This window comes from Crinia signifera, chromosome 9 (assembly GCF_055691185.1).
Source record: "Crinia signifera chromosome 9, ASM5569118v1, whole genome shotgun sequence".
In the NCBI taxonomy this organism is placed as follows: Eukaryota; Metazoa; Chordata; class Amphibia; order Anura; family Myobatrachidae; genus Crinia; species Crinia signifera.
Genome location: NC_139225.1, coordinates 164,053,515 through 164,071,098, shown reverse-complemented (window position 1 = coordinate 164,071,098; position 17,584 = coordinate 164,053,515). Strand labels below are relative to the sequence as shown.

Below are 17,584 nucleotides of genomic sequence, written 5' to 3'. Positions count from 1 at the left end.
TCATGCCCTAGGCAAGGTTTTGGTTGGTGCCCCCTACATCATTACACCACACAGTATTGCTCCTTATTCACATTACACCACACAGTATTGCTCCTTATTCACATTACACCACAATGTATTGCTCCTTATTCACATTACACCACACTGTATTGCTCCTTATTCACATTACACCACACCACACAGTATTGCTCCTTATCCACATTTCACCATACTGTATTGCTCCTTATTCACATTACACCACACTGTATTGCTCCTTATTCACATTACACCACACTGTATTGCTCCTTATTCACATTACACCACACAGTATTGCTCCTTATTCACATTGCACAACCCTGTATTGCCTTATATACACATTACACACACCGTAGCACACATACAGATGGGGCCTCCCTTATTGCCGAGCACTTGCCAGATTTCTCTAGCTGGTGAGTGCTGGCATAGGGCATTGATGTGCGGGCTGGCGAACGTCTTACTCGCTTGTCCCATTGGCGAGACTCGGGCGTGCGAGCCCCTCATGCACGTGCGCCCCGTTCTGGTGCACAGTGGTGGCTGGTGATCATCGAAATGGGAGCCGCTCTAACGAGAGTGGCTCCATCTGTAATGCAACACAGTAACAGCAACACATAGGCCCTCATCCTGATCGGATCGCTCCCTTGGCGTTTGCACATGTTGTGCAACTGCGCAAGCCTGTTTCTGCGAATGGACGCGGCAAATTGATTATTCTCTGGCCCATGTAGCACTGCAGGTGGTTGGCATGAGGCGACAGCCACGGGTAGCGCCCATGGGAACACCCAGCATTTCTCATGAATGTTCCCATTAAAGCGCTGGGAGTTCCCATTTTTATGGCACCATGACGTGGGTATCAGGGGTGGGAAGCTGACGTCACCAGGTGTCTGCTGCCCCCCCCCCCCTATTTCCATGCCGGGACACCGAAAACCTAAGTCACCAGATTTGCAAGCAATGATTTCTGCCCCGCACATTATAACAAACATCAGCAACGCCATTATACACCTATTTATTACCAATCTCTTATATAGCGCACACATAGTCCGCAGTGGGATGCAGTTAAAATCCCGGCGGTGGAATCCCGACCGCCGAAATCCCGACACATTCTCCCTCCTGGGGTGTCCACTACACCCCTGGAGGGAGAATAAATTAGTGTGCCGAGCGTAGCGAGGCACCGGGCCCGCTGCGTGGCGAGCGCAGCGAGCCCGCAAGGGGGGGCGATCCACGTCCACCCCTTGTCGGGATTTTGGCTGTCGGGATTCCGGCGTCGGGATTCTGAACGCCGGGATCCCGACCGCCGGGATTCAGTACTGAATCCGTCCGCAGCACTGTGTATATATATATATTATTACCATTTATTTATATAGCACACACATATACCACAGCGCTGCACAGGGAATATTTGAACCCTCACATCAGTCCCTGCCCCAGTGGAGCTTACAATCTATATTCCCTACCACATGTACACGCACACACAGACATTCTAGGGTTAATTTGTTGGGAGCCAATTAATCTAGCAATACTTTGTGGGGAGAGAAAAGGGTGTCTCTGTGTGGTGCACCAGAAGAAATACGTAATAAAATGTAACCTTTATTATCTGAAAGATAAAATATAGCGAAAATATGACAGACACAAAGACATTAAACATATAACATGTAATAAAAAAGGATATCTCTATCCTTACAACGTGGGACCCCCACGTTCCCTATTTGTAGTGTAGTCACTTTAGATAGTGTTTTGATAAACTGTCATTGGTAGAATAAATGGGAATATAAGGTACAAACGTGATCCTACTGTATCAGAACAGATGTAATCACACTTAATAGTGTCAATTTAGTGGCGACTAGCTAGCTCCAAGGTACATATACTCGAGTCTCACTTCGTGCTGCTGCGTGTCTGTCCCGAATCGAGAAGCTAGACAGCACGGAGCACAGTGAGAAATTAAAGTAGCTTCCGTCTGCTTACAGGTGAATACCCTGTGGAGCGCGGGTGGTGACCGGCTAAGGGTAGACACGCAAGTGGCACAGAAGCGCAATGCTCAGTACGGATTTAGCCGTGCGGCCGATTCGTGCTCCAGAGTCCCGGAGGTCGCAGTGCTACGCGTCATACACATGGAAAAATAATTATTTTTCCATGTCCTAATTTTTCATCAGAACATATTCATAATACACCAATACTCTAATTATGATACATGGGTCATTTATTAGTGTTTTCGGACACACAACGGTATCATGGACCAGCCCCATGCAATGCCATCTGCTATTATTTTATACTATTTTATATTAAACATGGGACTTAATCCTGCCATGTATGCCCCTGTATTGGGAGATCTGTGTATCTGTGCACTTGAAGACGCACAATACACAATTAATTGCCCAGTGTGATTTGCGCTCTCAATTCATGTTTCTCTTTATGTATCTTCTCTTTATTTCCGACCCACCAATTCCTACTACCAATGTGTACATACGTATCCTTTGATGATGATTGACCGGTAGGGCGTTTCTCTATTGATCAATGGAAATGCTAATACCACGCCTTTGCGAATTAGCATATGCATGAGCCAGCAGGTATTTAAATGACAAAGAAAAAAGGATAGCAGAGCGCTGGAAATACTTATTGTCCCTGCTGCCGTCTAGGGGGGATACTCAACCCCTCTTGAAAGGAAGACAAATGATAAATTAGGTATTTAAATGGTTGGTCCTGACGAAGCTAATAGCGAAGCATACGCCGACCATGCCTTCATGGCTACCCCCCACTCCCCCCCACCCATTGAATGCATTTTGATCTGTCTAGTTGAATATTTACATTATAGGTACTCGTGGCCCGTGGCCCGTGTTCGACTAGTTCCATGAACACCAGGTCCGGCGTGTGAGGCGCAGTGTATGGCGCGTAGCACTGCGACCTCCGGGACTCTGGAGCACGAACCGGCCGCACGGCTAAATCCGTACTGAGCATTGCGCTTCTGTGCCACTTGCGTGTCTACCCTTAGCCGGTCACCACCCGCGCTCCACAGGGTATTCACCTGTAAGCAGTCAGAAGCTACTTTAATTTCTCACTGTACTCCGTGCTGTCTAGCTTCTCGATTCGGAACAGACACGCAGCAGCACAAAGTGAGACTCGAGTATATGTTGGGGTGTAGTGTCCTATGTCTGTATAGGGTGTAATAGATGTATTATGGACGGTGGTCAGAACATGTTGGGGTGTAGTGTCCTATGTCTGTATAGGATGTAATAGATGTATTATGGCCAGTGGTCAGGACATGTTGGGGTGTAGTGTCCTATGTCTGTATAGGGTGTAATAGATGTATTATGGACGGTGGTCAGAACATGTTGGGGTGTAGTGTCCTATGTCTGTATAGGGTGTAATAGATGTATTATGGCCAGTGGTCAGGACATGTTGGGGTGTAGTGTCCTATGTCTGTATAGGGTGTAATAGAAGTATTATGGCCAGCGGTCAGGACAAGTTGGGGTGTAGTGTCCTATGTCTGTATGGGGTGTAATAGATGTATTATGGCCAGCGGTCAGGACATGTTGGGGTGTAGTGTCCTATGTCTGTATAGGGTGTAATAGATGTATTGTGGCCAGCGGTCAGGACATGTTGGGGGTGTAGTGTCCTATGTCTGTGTAGGGTGTAATAGATGTATTATGGCCAGCGGTCAGGACATGTTGGGGGTGTAGTGTCCTATGTCTGTATAGGGTGTAATAGATGTATTATGGCCGGCGGTCAGGACATGTTGGGGTGTAGTGTCCTATGTCTGTATAGGGTGTAATAGATGTATTATGGCCGGCGGTCAGGACATGTTGGGGTGTAGTGTCCTATGTCTGTATAGGGTGTAATAGATGTATTATGGCCAGCGGTCAGGACATGTTGGGGTGTAGTGTCCTGTGTCTGTATAGGGTGTAATAGATGTATTATGACCAGTGGTCAGGACATGTTGGGGTGTAGTGTCCTATGTCTGTATAGGGTGTAATAGATGTATTATGGCCGGCGGTCAGGACATGTTGGGGTGTAGTGTCCTATGTCTGTATAGGGTGTAATAGATGTATTATGGCCAGCGGTCAGGACATGTTGGGGGTGTAATGTCCTATGTCTGTATAGGGTGTAATAGATGTATTATGGCCAGCGGTCAGGACATGTTGGGGTCTAGTGTCCTATGTCTGTATAGGGTGTAATAGATGTATTATGGCCGGCGGTCAGGACATGTTGGGGTCTAGTGTCCTATGTCTGTATAGGGTGTAATATATGTATTATGGCCAGCGGTCAGGACATGTTGGGGATGTAGTGTCCTATGTCTGTATAGGGTGTAATAGATGTATTATGGCCGGCGGTCAGGTCATGTTGGGGTGTAGTGTCCTATGTCTGTATAGGGTGTAATAGATGTATTATGGCCGGCGGTCAGGACATGTTGGGGTGTAGTGTCCTATGTCTGTATAGGGTGTAATAGATGTATTATGGCCAGCGGTCAGGACATGTTGGGGTGTAGTGTCCTATGTCTGTATAGGGTGTAATAGATGTATTATGGCCAGCGGTCAGGACATGTTGGGGTGTAGTGTCCTATGTCTGTATAGGGTGTAATAGATGTATTATGGCCAGCGGTCAGGACATGTTGGGGGTGTAATGTCCTATGTCTGTATAGGGTGTAATAGATGTATTATGGCCAGCGGTCAGGACATGTTGGGGTCTAGTGTCCTATGTCTGTATAGGGTGTAATAGATGTATTATGGCCGGCGGTCAGGACATGTTGGGGTCTAGTGTCCTATGTCTGTATAGGGTGTAATATATGTATTATGGCCAGCGGTCAGGACATGTTGGGGATGTAGTGTCCTATGTCTGTATAGGGTGTAATAGATGTATTATGGTCAGCGGTAAGGACATGTTGGGGTGTAGTGTCCTATGTCTGTATAGGGTGTAATAGATGTATTATGGCCGGCGGTCAGGTCATGTTGGGGTGTAGTGTCCTATGTCTGTATAGGGTGTAATAGATGTATTATGGCCGGCGGTCAGGACATGTTGGGGTGTAGTGTCCTATGTCTGTATAGAGTGTAATAGATGTATTATGGCCAGCGGTCAGGACATGTTGGGGTGTAGTGTCCTATGTCTGTATAGGGTGTAATAGATGTATTATGGCCTGCGGTCAGGACATGTTGGGGGTGTAATGTCCTATGTCTGTATAGGGTGTAATAGATGTATTATGGCCGGCGGTCAGGACATGTTGGGGTCTAGTGTCCTATGTCTGTATAGGGTGTAATAGATGGATTATGGTCAGCGGTCAGGACATGTTGGGGGTGTAGTGTCCTATGTCTGTATAGGGTGTAATCATAGGCAAATCTAGGGGGTGGTCCGGGGGTGCACTTTGTAACTGAGGGATGGGGCTTTCCAACATGCCCAGTCCCGTGTCTCTAGCCCCCTGGGAACCGGAGATACTGCCAGGCAAAGCTGGATGTTTTCCCTATAGGATAACATGGGACCCGCTAATTCCGACCCCCATCCAGTTCAACGGCTGCCAGTTCCCCCTTCGGCATCACTGAAGCTCGAGGTTGATCTCAGTCGAACCCAAATCGCTGGGCCTTCAATCTGATACCAGGCTGGATTCTTATGGGTTAATTGGTTCCAGGGATATTGAGGTTAAACCGTTTTTTTTTTTTTCTTTCATTTCTTAAATGTAATTTCATGACTGTTTATGTTCTTGAGGGCAGATTTCTCTGGAACCAAACAGCCCAGTTTCACGGGACCAAAATCATTCGAAGCCAACTCACAAGTTCTTCAATATGATACTGGTCTCATGTAAATGGGTCAGTTGGTTCCGAAGATATAGCTGGTTGGTTAAAGGGGGGTAGGGAGAGGGGAGTGGTTGTCTCCTCCCCTCACACCAGAAAATGCAGGGACTAGGCTGGTGTATAAGGGGTCAGCCTGGGAATGTCCCTGCATGATCCTGGGACCATATTCCCGGGTAAATCCCTGCATTTTCTGTTGTGAAAGGGGTATTATTTCAAACAGCCGTGACCTGCAGTGCTCTGAATACAGCCGGGCATGCCCCCTGCTCTCTGCCCAGCTGCCAATGACTGTCACCCCTGCAGCTTCCACTCCAATTCTTCTCCCCGCTTTCACCTAAGCCCGCCCCCCCTTTAGTCATGTGGTGCCAGCGCCCAGCGTGCTCCCCCGACGTCATGCACAACAACAGCGCGCACAATATTTCAAATGTCCACTCGGCTAGAGGGGACACCAGGAGGGGAGTGGGAGTGGGAGTATGCTCTGCGCTGCGCTCTGCTCCTCTCCCCATAGAAGCAGCTGCACCGCTCTCCATCTCTCCCTGCAGCAGCAGCGAAGGCTCATATAAAAATTTTCAGTAAGTGGCACTTTTGGGGGCATTGCTTAAGGGACGCTACAAGTGGCGGTATGTGGGGGCATTACGCATAATGTGTGGCTTAATGTGTAAGGGGCATTACGGTGTGCAGCATCATGTGTAAGGGACATTATGTGTGCAGCATCATGTGTAAGGGACATTATGTGTGCAGCATCATGTGTAAGAGGCATTATGTGTGCAGCATCATGTGTAAGAGGCATTATGTGTGCAGCATCATGTGTTAGGGGCATGACGGTGTGCAGCATCATGTGTTAGGGGCATGACGGTGTGCAGCATCATGTGTAAGGGACATTATGTGTGCAGCATCATGTGTAATGGGTACTATGGTGTGCGGCATCATGTGTAATGGGTACTATGGTGTGCGGCATCATGTGTAATGGGTAATATGGTGTGTGGCGTCATGTGTAATGGGTACTATGGTGTGCGGCATCATGTGTAATGGGTACTATGGTGTGCGGCATCATGTGTAATGGGTACTATGGCGTGCGGTATCATGTGTAATGGGTACTATGGTGTGCGGCATTATGTGTAATGGGTAATATGGTGTGCGGCGTCATGTGTAATGGGTACTATGATGTGCGGCATCATGTGTAATGGGTACTATGGTGCGCGGCATCATGTGTAATGGGTATTATGGTGCGCAGCATCATGTGTAATGGGTACTATGGTGTGCGGCATCATGTGTAATGGGTACTATGGTGTGCGGCATCATGTGTAATGGATACTATGGTGTGCGGCATCATGTGTAATGGGTACTATGGTGTGCGGCATCATGTGTAATGGATACTATGGTGTGCGGCATCATGTGTAATGGGTACTATGGTGCGCGGCATCATGTGTAATGGGTACTATGGTGTGCGGCATCATGTGTAATGGGTACTATGGTGTGCGGCATCATGTGTAATGGGTACTATGGTGTGCGGCATCATGTGTAATGGATACTATGGTGCGCGGAATCATGTGTAATGGGTACTATGGTGTGCGGCATCATGTGTAATGGGTACTATGGTGTGCGGCATCATGTGTAATGGGTACTATGGTGTGCAGCATCATGTGTAAGGGGCATTATGTGTGCAGCATCATGTGTAATGGGTACTATGGTGTGCGGCATCATGTGTAATGGGTACTATGGTGTGCGGCATCATGTGTAATGGGTACTATGGTGTGCGGCATCATGTGTAATGGGTACTATGGTGTGCGGCATCATGTGTAATGGGTACTATAATGTGCGGCATCATGTGTAATGGGTACTATGGTGTGCGACATCATGTGTAATGGGTACTATGATGTGTGGCATCATGTGTAATGGGTACTATGGTGTGTGGCATCATGTGTAATGTGTACTATGGTGCACGGCATCATGTGTAATGGGTACTATGGTGTGCGGCATCATGTGTAATGGGTACTATGGTGTGTGGCATCATGTGTAATGGGTACTATGGTGTGCGGCATCATGTGTAATGGGTACTATGGTGTGCGGCATCATGTGTAATGGGTACTATGGTGTGTGGCATCATGTGTAATGTGTACTATGGTGCACGGCATCATGTGTAATGGGTACTATGGTGTGCAGCATCATGTGTAATGGGTACTATGGTGTGCGGCATTATGTGTAATGGGTAATATGGTGTGCGGCATCATGTGTAATGGGTACTATGGTGTGCGGCATCATGTGTAATGGGTACTATGGTGTGTGGCATCATGTGTAATGTGTACTATGGTGCACGGCATCATGTGTAATGGGTACTATGGTGTGCAGCATCATGTGTAATGGGTACTATGGTGTGCGGCATTATGTGTAATGGGTAATATGGTGTGCGGCATCATGTGTAATGGTACTATGGTAGTGCGCTATACATCTATAATGAGTCCCAATGTTCCTATGTTCTATCATTAATGAAATACAATGTATCTGTATAGTCCGGAATGATTTAGTGACATTACGAGACATTTGTCCTGTTAGCTGAGATTCCCGTCCATCTCGCCCTGCGCTCACATCTGCTGCCGCCCGCTGGGAATATACCTGGCGGATGTTACAGCGAGCAGCGGATGCCTCTAGTAAGCCAAGGACAAGGACAAGACATGAATCTTGCGCTATTTTTAGACAGCTGCGTCTGCAAGTTTATTTATAGAAGAATTGTTATAGAGCTGTCATTTCGCGGCGTATCGGTCAGCCAGCACCACGCACCTCATGTAAGGGGCGTTCATGCCCCCCGTTCCTCCCCCCACCATACACACGTGCCCTCTGCAATCAGGGACAGAGATACAACTAGTTCCGTGTAACAGAGACACACAGGAATTATTTATAGATACAGTAGCTGAAGCCTCAGTCTCTGGGAGCTGCGCCTGCAGTGGCTGCACGGATACTGGTTACACAGGACACGGATCTCTCCAGTGCCTCCTGATGTGGACGTAATACGGAGGACTTTGATGGCACGAGAGGTTTTATTGGCACGCACTGGGCCTAGCACAGACTGATGCAGGGTCATAACTATTTCTGACTATGAGCAATGATCTGTGCCTGGTAGTGACGGACACGAGATTTGTCTCACCCCTGTGCCATGTCCTATGAGGTGACAACAGTTCATCCATTACCTTAATTCGAGATCATAGTTACTGTATGTGTCCACGGCGTAATGAGCGCATTGCGGAGTCGCTGCAGAGCTGAACGTGCGCAGGTTTGTGTGCTGCACTTTGCGGTTATTGGTGCTGCACATACTCAGACACTGGGTGCACACAGAAGGACTGACGCATTTCGCTCAGCCTGCACTTACAGCGGGTAGATCTACTTGTTGGGGACCTGGAGCAGACCGGACTGTCCGCAGTTATACTGTACAGGGACCTATGTGCCGAAACAGTCCTTTTATTGTTTGTTATAGGGACAATTACCTGAGAGAGGCCTACAGCCTGCGGCACATGTATACCACTCTAGTAGTTACCTCATGGTGGTCACTGTCCCATCCACACAATGGGATAGCCTTTGTACAAGCTGATCCTCGGTATGGAGTACCCCGATATTCTAACATGCCCATTCCGTGTCATGGGGCTGTACGTATGAGCCGAGAAATAGCAACAAACACGGGAACTCAGAGCAGCTGGAGGTTCTCAGACAGGAAGTCTGTGTTTGGGGGTGTCACCCGGACGTTTTCTGGGAGTGCCAAGTGTTTTAAGAGAGGGTCTGTGACATCTGCGCCTGTCTCAGAGGGTCGGTAGGGTCAGCCTTACTCCCATTTGCACAAATTGGAAAAGCCATTTGATGGTTCATGATTTGTGTATGGAATTGCGGGTGGGCGGTGACTACCGATACATTCGCAGTTTACACGGGGCGGTTCTCCTGTATGTGTGGGCGGCAGCTATCTACTTGCAGCACATCCACGATCAGGTTGAAATGAGAGATGAGCGAGTTTACTCAGTTCTCAAATCCGGATCTTATTGGCTATCGGCTGTCACATGATCCTATGATGTATTTTTAGCTGGCCTCAGCAGAGAGGTTATGTTGTACTAGGTGATTCATTGCGCCCTACGGGCGTTCTTCACACCAGCGTAAGGGATTTGTGAACAGAAATATGGTTAGAATTGTATGTGGGGGTCCGTTAATTGCGAGAGGGGGGAGGGCGTGAAACGCGGGAAGGGGGGGTCTGCAAATTGCGGGAGAGGGGTTGTGGGGGTCAGTGAATTGCGGGAGGGGGGTTGCAGGGGTCCGTGAATCGTGGGAGGGGGTGCGAGGGTGGCGTGAATTGCGGGAGGGGCATGGGGGTGCCGTGAATCAAGGGAGGGGGGGGGGCGCAGGGAGGGGGCAGAATGGCGGGAGGGGGGGGTGCAGGTGGACGCGAATCTCGGAAGGGGGCGGGGGTCCGCAAAGCGCGGGAGGGGGGCTCGGGGTGGGGGTGGCGGGAGGGGCTGAGAATCACGCGGGGGGGCAAGAATCGCGGGATGGGGGATCCACAAATAGTGGGAGGGGGCGGGTGGTCCGCAAATTGCGGGTGGGGTCGCGAATCTCTGGAAGGGGGTGGGGGGTGGCGTGAATTGCAAGAGGGGGGGTCGCGGGGGGTTCCGCGAATTGCCCGGGGGATGGTCCGCGAATCACGGGAGGGGGGGTCGCGGTGGGGGGTGCCACAAATTGCGGGATGGGGGGTCGTGGGGGGTGTGTGCCTGGAATTGCGGGAGGGGGGGTGCCGCGAATCGCAGGAGGAGGAGGGTGGCGCGAATCGTGGGAGGGGGGATCGGGGGGGGCCACGAATCGCGGGGGGGAGGGGGGCACTCGCCTGGTGGCTGTGGAGTAGCAGTGTCTTTGCTGGGCAGCATGGGGAGGCAGAGGCTGTCTGGCACTGTGGGCTCACTGGGCTGGTTCTCTGAGTCAGAGGCTCCACCCAGCATTATAGACACACTCACACAGTTTGAGTGACAGATGTTGCCAAATATATAAGAGATTTCCCCGATGAAGTCTTGTGGTTCCCGTTTCCTCGTCTCGCCTGTACCTGCGGTTCTGTTCCTCTCGCTAATAGGAGCCCTTGGAAGTGGGAGCGGCCCTCTAACCAGACACAGCACTTACATATACTGAGATAGTTATTAATGTATCTTGTGTCTGTTTTTAGGTGCCATCAGACATTGCGGGGCCCAGAACTGACAAAATAGGCAAAATGACAAATGATACCTGACAGAATCCAGTTCTGGGCCCCCTTTCTGAGTGGAGTCCTGTCAGTCCCCCCTGATGGTGGCCCTGCCTGTCGTACATCACGTGGTAGCACGGTGACACTGCAGTTCCATCAGTCCAACCTGATGGTGGCTCTGCCTGTTGTACATCAAGCGGTTGCCGGGTGACACTGGAGTCCTGTCAGTCATCGCCCCCCTCCTCCCCTGATGGTGGCCCTGCCTGTCGTACACAACATGGTAGCCTGGTGACACTGGAGTCCCGTCAGTCCCGCTCTGATGGTGGCCCTGCCTGTTGTACATCACACGGTAGCCCGGTGACACTGCAGTCCTGTCAGTCCCCCCTGATGGTGGCTCTGCCTATTGTACATCACGCGATTGCCGGGTGACACTGGAGTCCTGTCAGTCCCCCTCTGATGGTGGCCCTGCCTGTCGTACATCACGCGGTAGCCCGGTGACACTGGAGTCCTGTCAGTCCCCCTCTGATGGTGGCCCTGCCTGTCGTACATCACGCGGTAGCCCGGTGACACTGGAGTCCTGTCAGTCCCCCCTGATGGTGGCTCTGCCTGTCGTACAGTACATCACGTGGTAGCCCGGTGACACTGGAGTCCCGTCGGTCCCCCCTGATGGTGGCTCTGCCTGTCGTACAGTACATCACATGGTAGCCCGGTGACACTAGAGTCCTGTCAGTCCCCCCTGATGGTGGCTCTGCCTGTCGTACAGTACATCACGCGGTAGCCTGGTGACACTGGAGTCCCGTCGGTCCCCCCTGATGGTGGCTCTGCCTGTCGTACATCACGCGGTAGCCCGGTGACACTGGAGTCCCGTCAGTCTTCCCCCCTGATGGTGGCTCTGCCTGTCGTACATCACGCAGTAGCCCGGTGACACTGGAGTCCCGTCGGTTTCCCCTGATGGTGGCTCTGTCTGTCGTACAGTACATCACGCGGTAGCCTGGTGACACTGGAGTCCCGTCAGTCCCCCCTGATGGTGGATCTGTCTGTCGTACAGTACATCACGCAGTAGCCCGGTGACACTGGAGTCCCGTCGGTCCCCCCTGATGGTGGCTCTGTCTGTCGTACAGTACATCACGCGGTAGCCTGGTGACACTGGAGTCCCGTCAGTCCCCCCTGATGGTGGCACTGCCTGTCGTACATCACGCAGTAGCCCAGTGACACTGGAGTCCCGTCGGTCCCCCCTGATGGTGGCTCTGCCTGTCGTACATCACACAGTAGCCCAGTGACACTGGAGTCCCGTCAGTCCCCCCTGATGGTGGCTCTGCCTGTCGTACATCACGCGGTAGCCCAGTGACACTGGAGTCCCGTCGGTCCCCCCTGATGGTGGCTCTGCCTGTCGTACAGTACATCACGCGGTAGCCCAGTGACACTGGAGTCCCGTCAGTCCCCCCTGATGGTGGCTCTGCCTGTCGTACATCACGCGGTAGCCCAGTGACACTGGAGTCCCGTCGGTCCCCCCCTGATGGTGGCTCTGCCTGTCGTACAGTACATCACATGGTAGCCCGGTGACACTGGAGTCCTGTCAGTCCCCCCTGATGGTGGCTCTGCCTGTTGTACAGTACATCACGCGGTAGCCCGGTGACACTGGAGTCCCGTCGGTCCCCCCTGATGGTGGCTCTGCCTGTCATACAGTACATCACGCGGTAGTCCGGTGACACTGGAGTCCTGTCAGTCCCCCCTGATGGTGGCTCTGCCTGTCGTACAGTACATCACGCGGTAGCCTGGTGACACTGGAGTCCCGTCGGCCCCCTGATGGTGGCTCTGCCTGTCGTACATCACGCGGTAGCCTGGTGACACTGGAGTCCCGTCAGTCCCCCCTGATGGTGGCTCTGCCTGTCGTACAGTACATCACGCGGTAGCCCGCTGACACTGGAGTCCTGTCAGTCCCCCCTGATGGTGGCTCTGCCTGTCGTACAGTACATCACGCGGTAGCCCGGTGACACTGGAGTCCCGTCGGCCCCCCTGATGGTGGCTCTGCCTGTCGTACATCACGCGGTAGCCTGGTGACACTGGAGTCCCGTCAGTCCCCCCTGATGGTGGCTCTGCCTGTCGTACAGTACATCACGCGGTAGCCCGGTGACACTGGAGTCCCGTCAGTCCCCCCCCCCCCCCGATGGTGGCTCTGCCTGTCGTACAGTACATCACGCGGTAGCCCGGTGACACTGGAGTCCCGTCGGTCCCCCCTGATGGTGGCTCTGCCTGTCGTACAGTACATCACGCGGTAGCCTGGTGACACTGGAGCCCCGTCGGTCCCCCCTGATGGTGGCTCTGTCTGTCGTACTGTACATCACGCGGTAACCCGGTGACACTGGATTCCCGTCAGTCCCCCCTGATGGTGGCTCTGCCTGTCGTACAGTACATCATGCGGTAGCCCGGTGACACTGGAGTCCCGTCGGTCCCCCCTGATGGTGACTCTGCCTGTCGTACAGTACATCACGCGGTAGCCCGGTGACACTGGAGTCCCGTCGGTCCCCCCTGATGGTGACTCTGCCTGTCTTACAGTACATCATGCGGTAGCCCGGTGACACTGGAGTCCCGTCAGTCCCCCCTGATGGTGGCTCTGCCTGTCGTACAGTACATCACGCGGTAGCCCGGTGACACTGGAGTCCCGTCGGTCCCCCCTGATGGTGGCTCTGCCTGTCGTACAGTACATCACGCGGTAGCCCGGTGACACTGCAGTCCCGTCGGTCCCCCCTGATGGTGGCTCTGCCTGTCGTACAGTACATCACGCGGTAGCCCGGTGACACTACCACTTTATTAACGCCGCCCTGAAAGAGTTACTGTAAGACACATTCATGGCCCCAGTCTCTACACACTGATTTCTCCAGCGGTACCATCTGTTTCTCATTGTGCCATTATTATTTTGGACTGCAGGAATTCATGGCTATTGTAGAAAATAAATCATTTACAACTGAGAAGTGGGGTCCGGGGGGACTAGAAGCTGCCGGCTCTTTTCCTACTCATCACTTTGTCAGAGAGCTCTAATGCGTTACACTTCTGACTTACAGCCTCCGAAAATGGTGAACGCTTAAAATATTGACCTGTCACACGGTAGAGGAGAGGACGGGGAATGAGGGGCAGGCAGAGTCTGGTACCTTGTGAACCCAATGCTATTATCTCAGTAAGGGGGAGGGGAGTGGGGTGTTCTTGTACTGATATGTAATGCTGGATGCATTGGTAACAAAGTCACTGCTGCATGTGTAGAGGTGATACAATAACCTTACATGTAGTCTGTTGTCTCTCCCATGTCCATCTCTTCGGTTCTTCTGCATTTTCATCTAATTTCAATTGTAATAGACTTTTTGGGGACTAACCTATTTATGATGTATATATGTGTATGTATTATGATGATCTGCCTAATCGTAATGTTGGGCCTGATTCACGCTCCTCAAACAGCGCAGTTGTTGGGGTCCTGTACCCTGGACCCCTCTCTCCGCCACATTAGTGTGGGCCGTGGAGTCTGGGGCGTTATATGCAGAAAGCTGATTGGGCAGCTGACGGTGGCCAATCAGATGCACAGACATTACCCCGCTCTCCGCCTAGACATTAATCTGCGCAATGATCGGGCGATCACGGCAGTACAGCAGACTGCTGTCCCTAAAAACCAGGTGCCTCTAATGGTGTGCGGGTACCCAGGCATCAGAGGAGTAAATGGTGAGTGGTTTCCGGTATAAGGTACCACATCCACATAGATAACACAGAGGGTGACATTTAATGGGATGACATTTTTAGTCCCTTTCCTAAATCACACATTATTGCACTTTTTAAAATCCCCCCCCCCCCCCCCCCCGGAATACGCATATTTAATGAGATGCAAATTTGTGGCGATAAAGTGCGATAATGTGGGATTTTTAGCTATGAAAATGGGCGAATTTGAGGCAATTTGAGTCTGATTTTTGTGTAAAAAAAATAATAAAACAAATGGCGTGGGGTCCCCCCTCCTGATCATAACCAGCCCCGGGCTCATTGAGCCGGACACCTGGTTCCAAAAATACGGGGGGGGGGGGGGGATGTAGGGAAGTGTAGGAGTCCCCCGTGTTTCTGAAACCAGCCCTAGACTCTTGGACCTGTCCTGGTTACAAAAACACGGGGGGACAAAAAAATCTGGGGGTCCCCCGTATTTTGAAACCAGCACCGGGCTCCAACAGCCCGCGGTATCATTCCACAGCCGGGGGACACTTTTTACATAAGTTCCCCCGGCCGAAACATGAGCACTGTGGCTGGTCAGCCTTGGATGGGGTACCTGGGGGAGTGGGGACACCCCCACTAAAGGGGTCCCCCCCCAGGCTTCACCCATCCAGGGCTGAAGCCCGGGCTGTCACCAATGTCCGTGGGCTGTGGACGCCAGCCTGTTTGGGTTAAATCATTCATGCCAAACAACATTGCTTAATACAGGTGAACTACAAGTGCCAGCAGACCTCCCCCGCATGCTGGGACTTGGCGAACCACAAATCCCAGCATGCGGGGCATTGATCCACCTGTAAAAAGAATCCACCTGTAAAAAGAATGTTAAAATAAAACACACATAGAAAAGTAAAACTTTATTACATACACACACACACACCTCACTTTTACACCCACATTCTTACCGATCCAGGGTCCAGCGCTGCCTCCCTCCTCCAGAGCCAGCTCACCCCGCACTGGCAGCAGGGTGAGCCAGCTTCCTCAGTCGCTGCTAACTGTCACAGGGCTATAGAGGCTGTAAGCGTGGTTGGCTCCATGGAGACGCATAGCTCAGCTCTGATTGGCTGAAAGCGTCTCCATGGAGACGCATAGAGCCAACCATGCTAACAGTCTCTATAGCGCAGCGTTGCCGACTTCAGAAAGCTCCTCTCCGGGAGAAGCCCGGAGAGGAGACTTTCAGCAGGCGTTCGGGGGGCGGGGCTTAAACGTGACATCATTAAGCCCCACCCCCATGAAGGAAAGTGCCTCAATTTGACGATCTCCGTGGAGGGGGCGGGGCTAAATGACGCGATGATGACACTTTGGCCATGCCCCCTCTCCGGAGATCGTCAGAAAAGGTAAATTAAACGCTGCGGCTGGGGTGGGGGAAGCCGCAATCAGGGGGGGAGCAGGGGTCCCCCAGAATCCGGGAGGGTTGCCCACCTTTCCGGGGGGCCGGGACCCTCCCAGACATTCCGGGAGGGTAGGCAACCCTGCTATAGCGCTATGTAAAAAGTGTCCCCCGGCTGTGGCATGACACCACGGGCTGTTGGAGCCCGGTGCTGGTTTCAAAATACAGGGGACCCCAGCTCTGTGTCCATACAGCATTTGGCCAAATCTCTGAAAACAGAATTTTTGGAGTTTTGGTGCAAAAACGTCTTTTCTGCATCTCGCCCACTGCGAGTTACAGAATCAGCCTCCGTAAGAAGAGTCAGAACAAGCCGGGATCTTGTGCTCAGTGTGGAGTATCTGGTCTGGGGTAATATGACCACAGCTGTGACATTATACAGGATAGTCTCCAGTCCTTTCTGCCTAGGCCCATGGCTAGAGTCCTGACAGCCCCCCCCCCCCCTCCTGATGGCGGCCCTGGTAGGAAGTGCTCACACTCTGATAGCTATGAAGCAGACCATGGGCAGAGAGGGAGAACGTATAGGGTTTGGCAAGTGACGCTGGGCCTGTATTCCTTGTTGCAGCTGTAGATGAGACGTTGATGAGCAGCTAGCCGCCTCACAGAGCAGCACAGGTGGTGGCACTACCCACTGTGTATGTGACAAGTCTCCTCCCACCGCGCTGTCTGGATGATGATTTCCCTTCTCATGCTGTATTTCATTGTCATATCACAGACTTAAGGAGGTATAATACTGTATACAATTGGAGTATGCTGCATTCTGGGAATATCTCGATAAATCGTTAGAAGCCGCAGCTGATGGGCCGAGGAAACGTCTGAGGAGCACCTGAGAGACTGTGACCCAGAAGCCTCTGTATGTCGGGAACCGGGGCTGCGGTGATTTCCTCGCATTGCATTATACAGGAGCGAGCGCCCGGCAGGCTCCACAAAGCCCAGCTCCTAGCGCAAACATAATATCCAAGCACAGATGCAGGAACGGGATCAGTCGCAGGGAAGGGTCATTGCGTCCACAGACAATGTATGTCAACCACTGAAGGTCAACAGGGCTTAGGTCGCGACTGAAATAGGTTGACAGGGTTGGGAGGTCAATACAAGCATTAGGTCGACAATGACAAGGTTGACAGTCAAAAGGTCAAACATAGTCAACATGGCCACGTCAAGGAAAAGAGAAAGAGTAGTTGTGGCGGATGCACACCAGGGAAAAGGGTTTTTTTGTCGATTTTTTTATGGAGTATATTCCAATTTTATTCAAAAGTGGGGAATCCTATTAATCTTTAATAATGAGTGGATTCAGGATTGCCCACTGTAATTGCGAAATCAAGAAGAGGTTAAAAATGACGAACATACAACATACAAATACATGACATATGTGAAAAGGATTAATTGGAAAATATGTGCTCAATAGATTTAAAATGTAGGTAGATGGGGCTGATGGGAATGGTGCTGATTCTAGACTTGGGATATGGTTTACCAGGG

General features: G+C 51.5%; 1 protein-coding gene across 2 annotated transcripts in view; it reads left to right on the top strand.

Annotated features, from left to right (window-relative positions):
* The window catches only part of LOC146036386 (connector enhancer of kinase suppressor of ras 2-like), a 410,449-nt gene that overhangs the window by 135,787 nt on the left and 257,078 nt on the right, over positions 1–17,584 (top strand). The gene's annotated exons all lie outside the window — the stretch shown is intronic.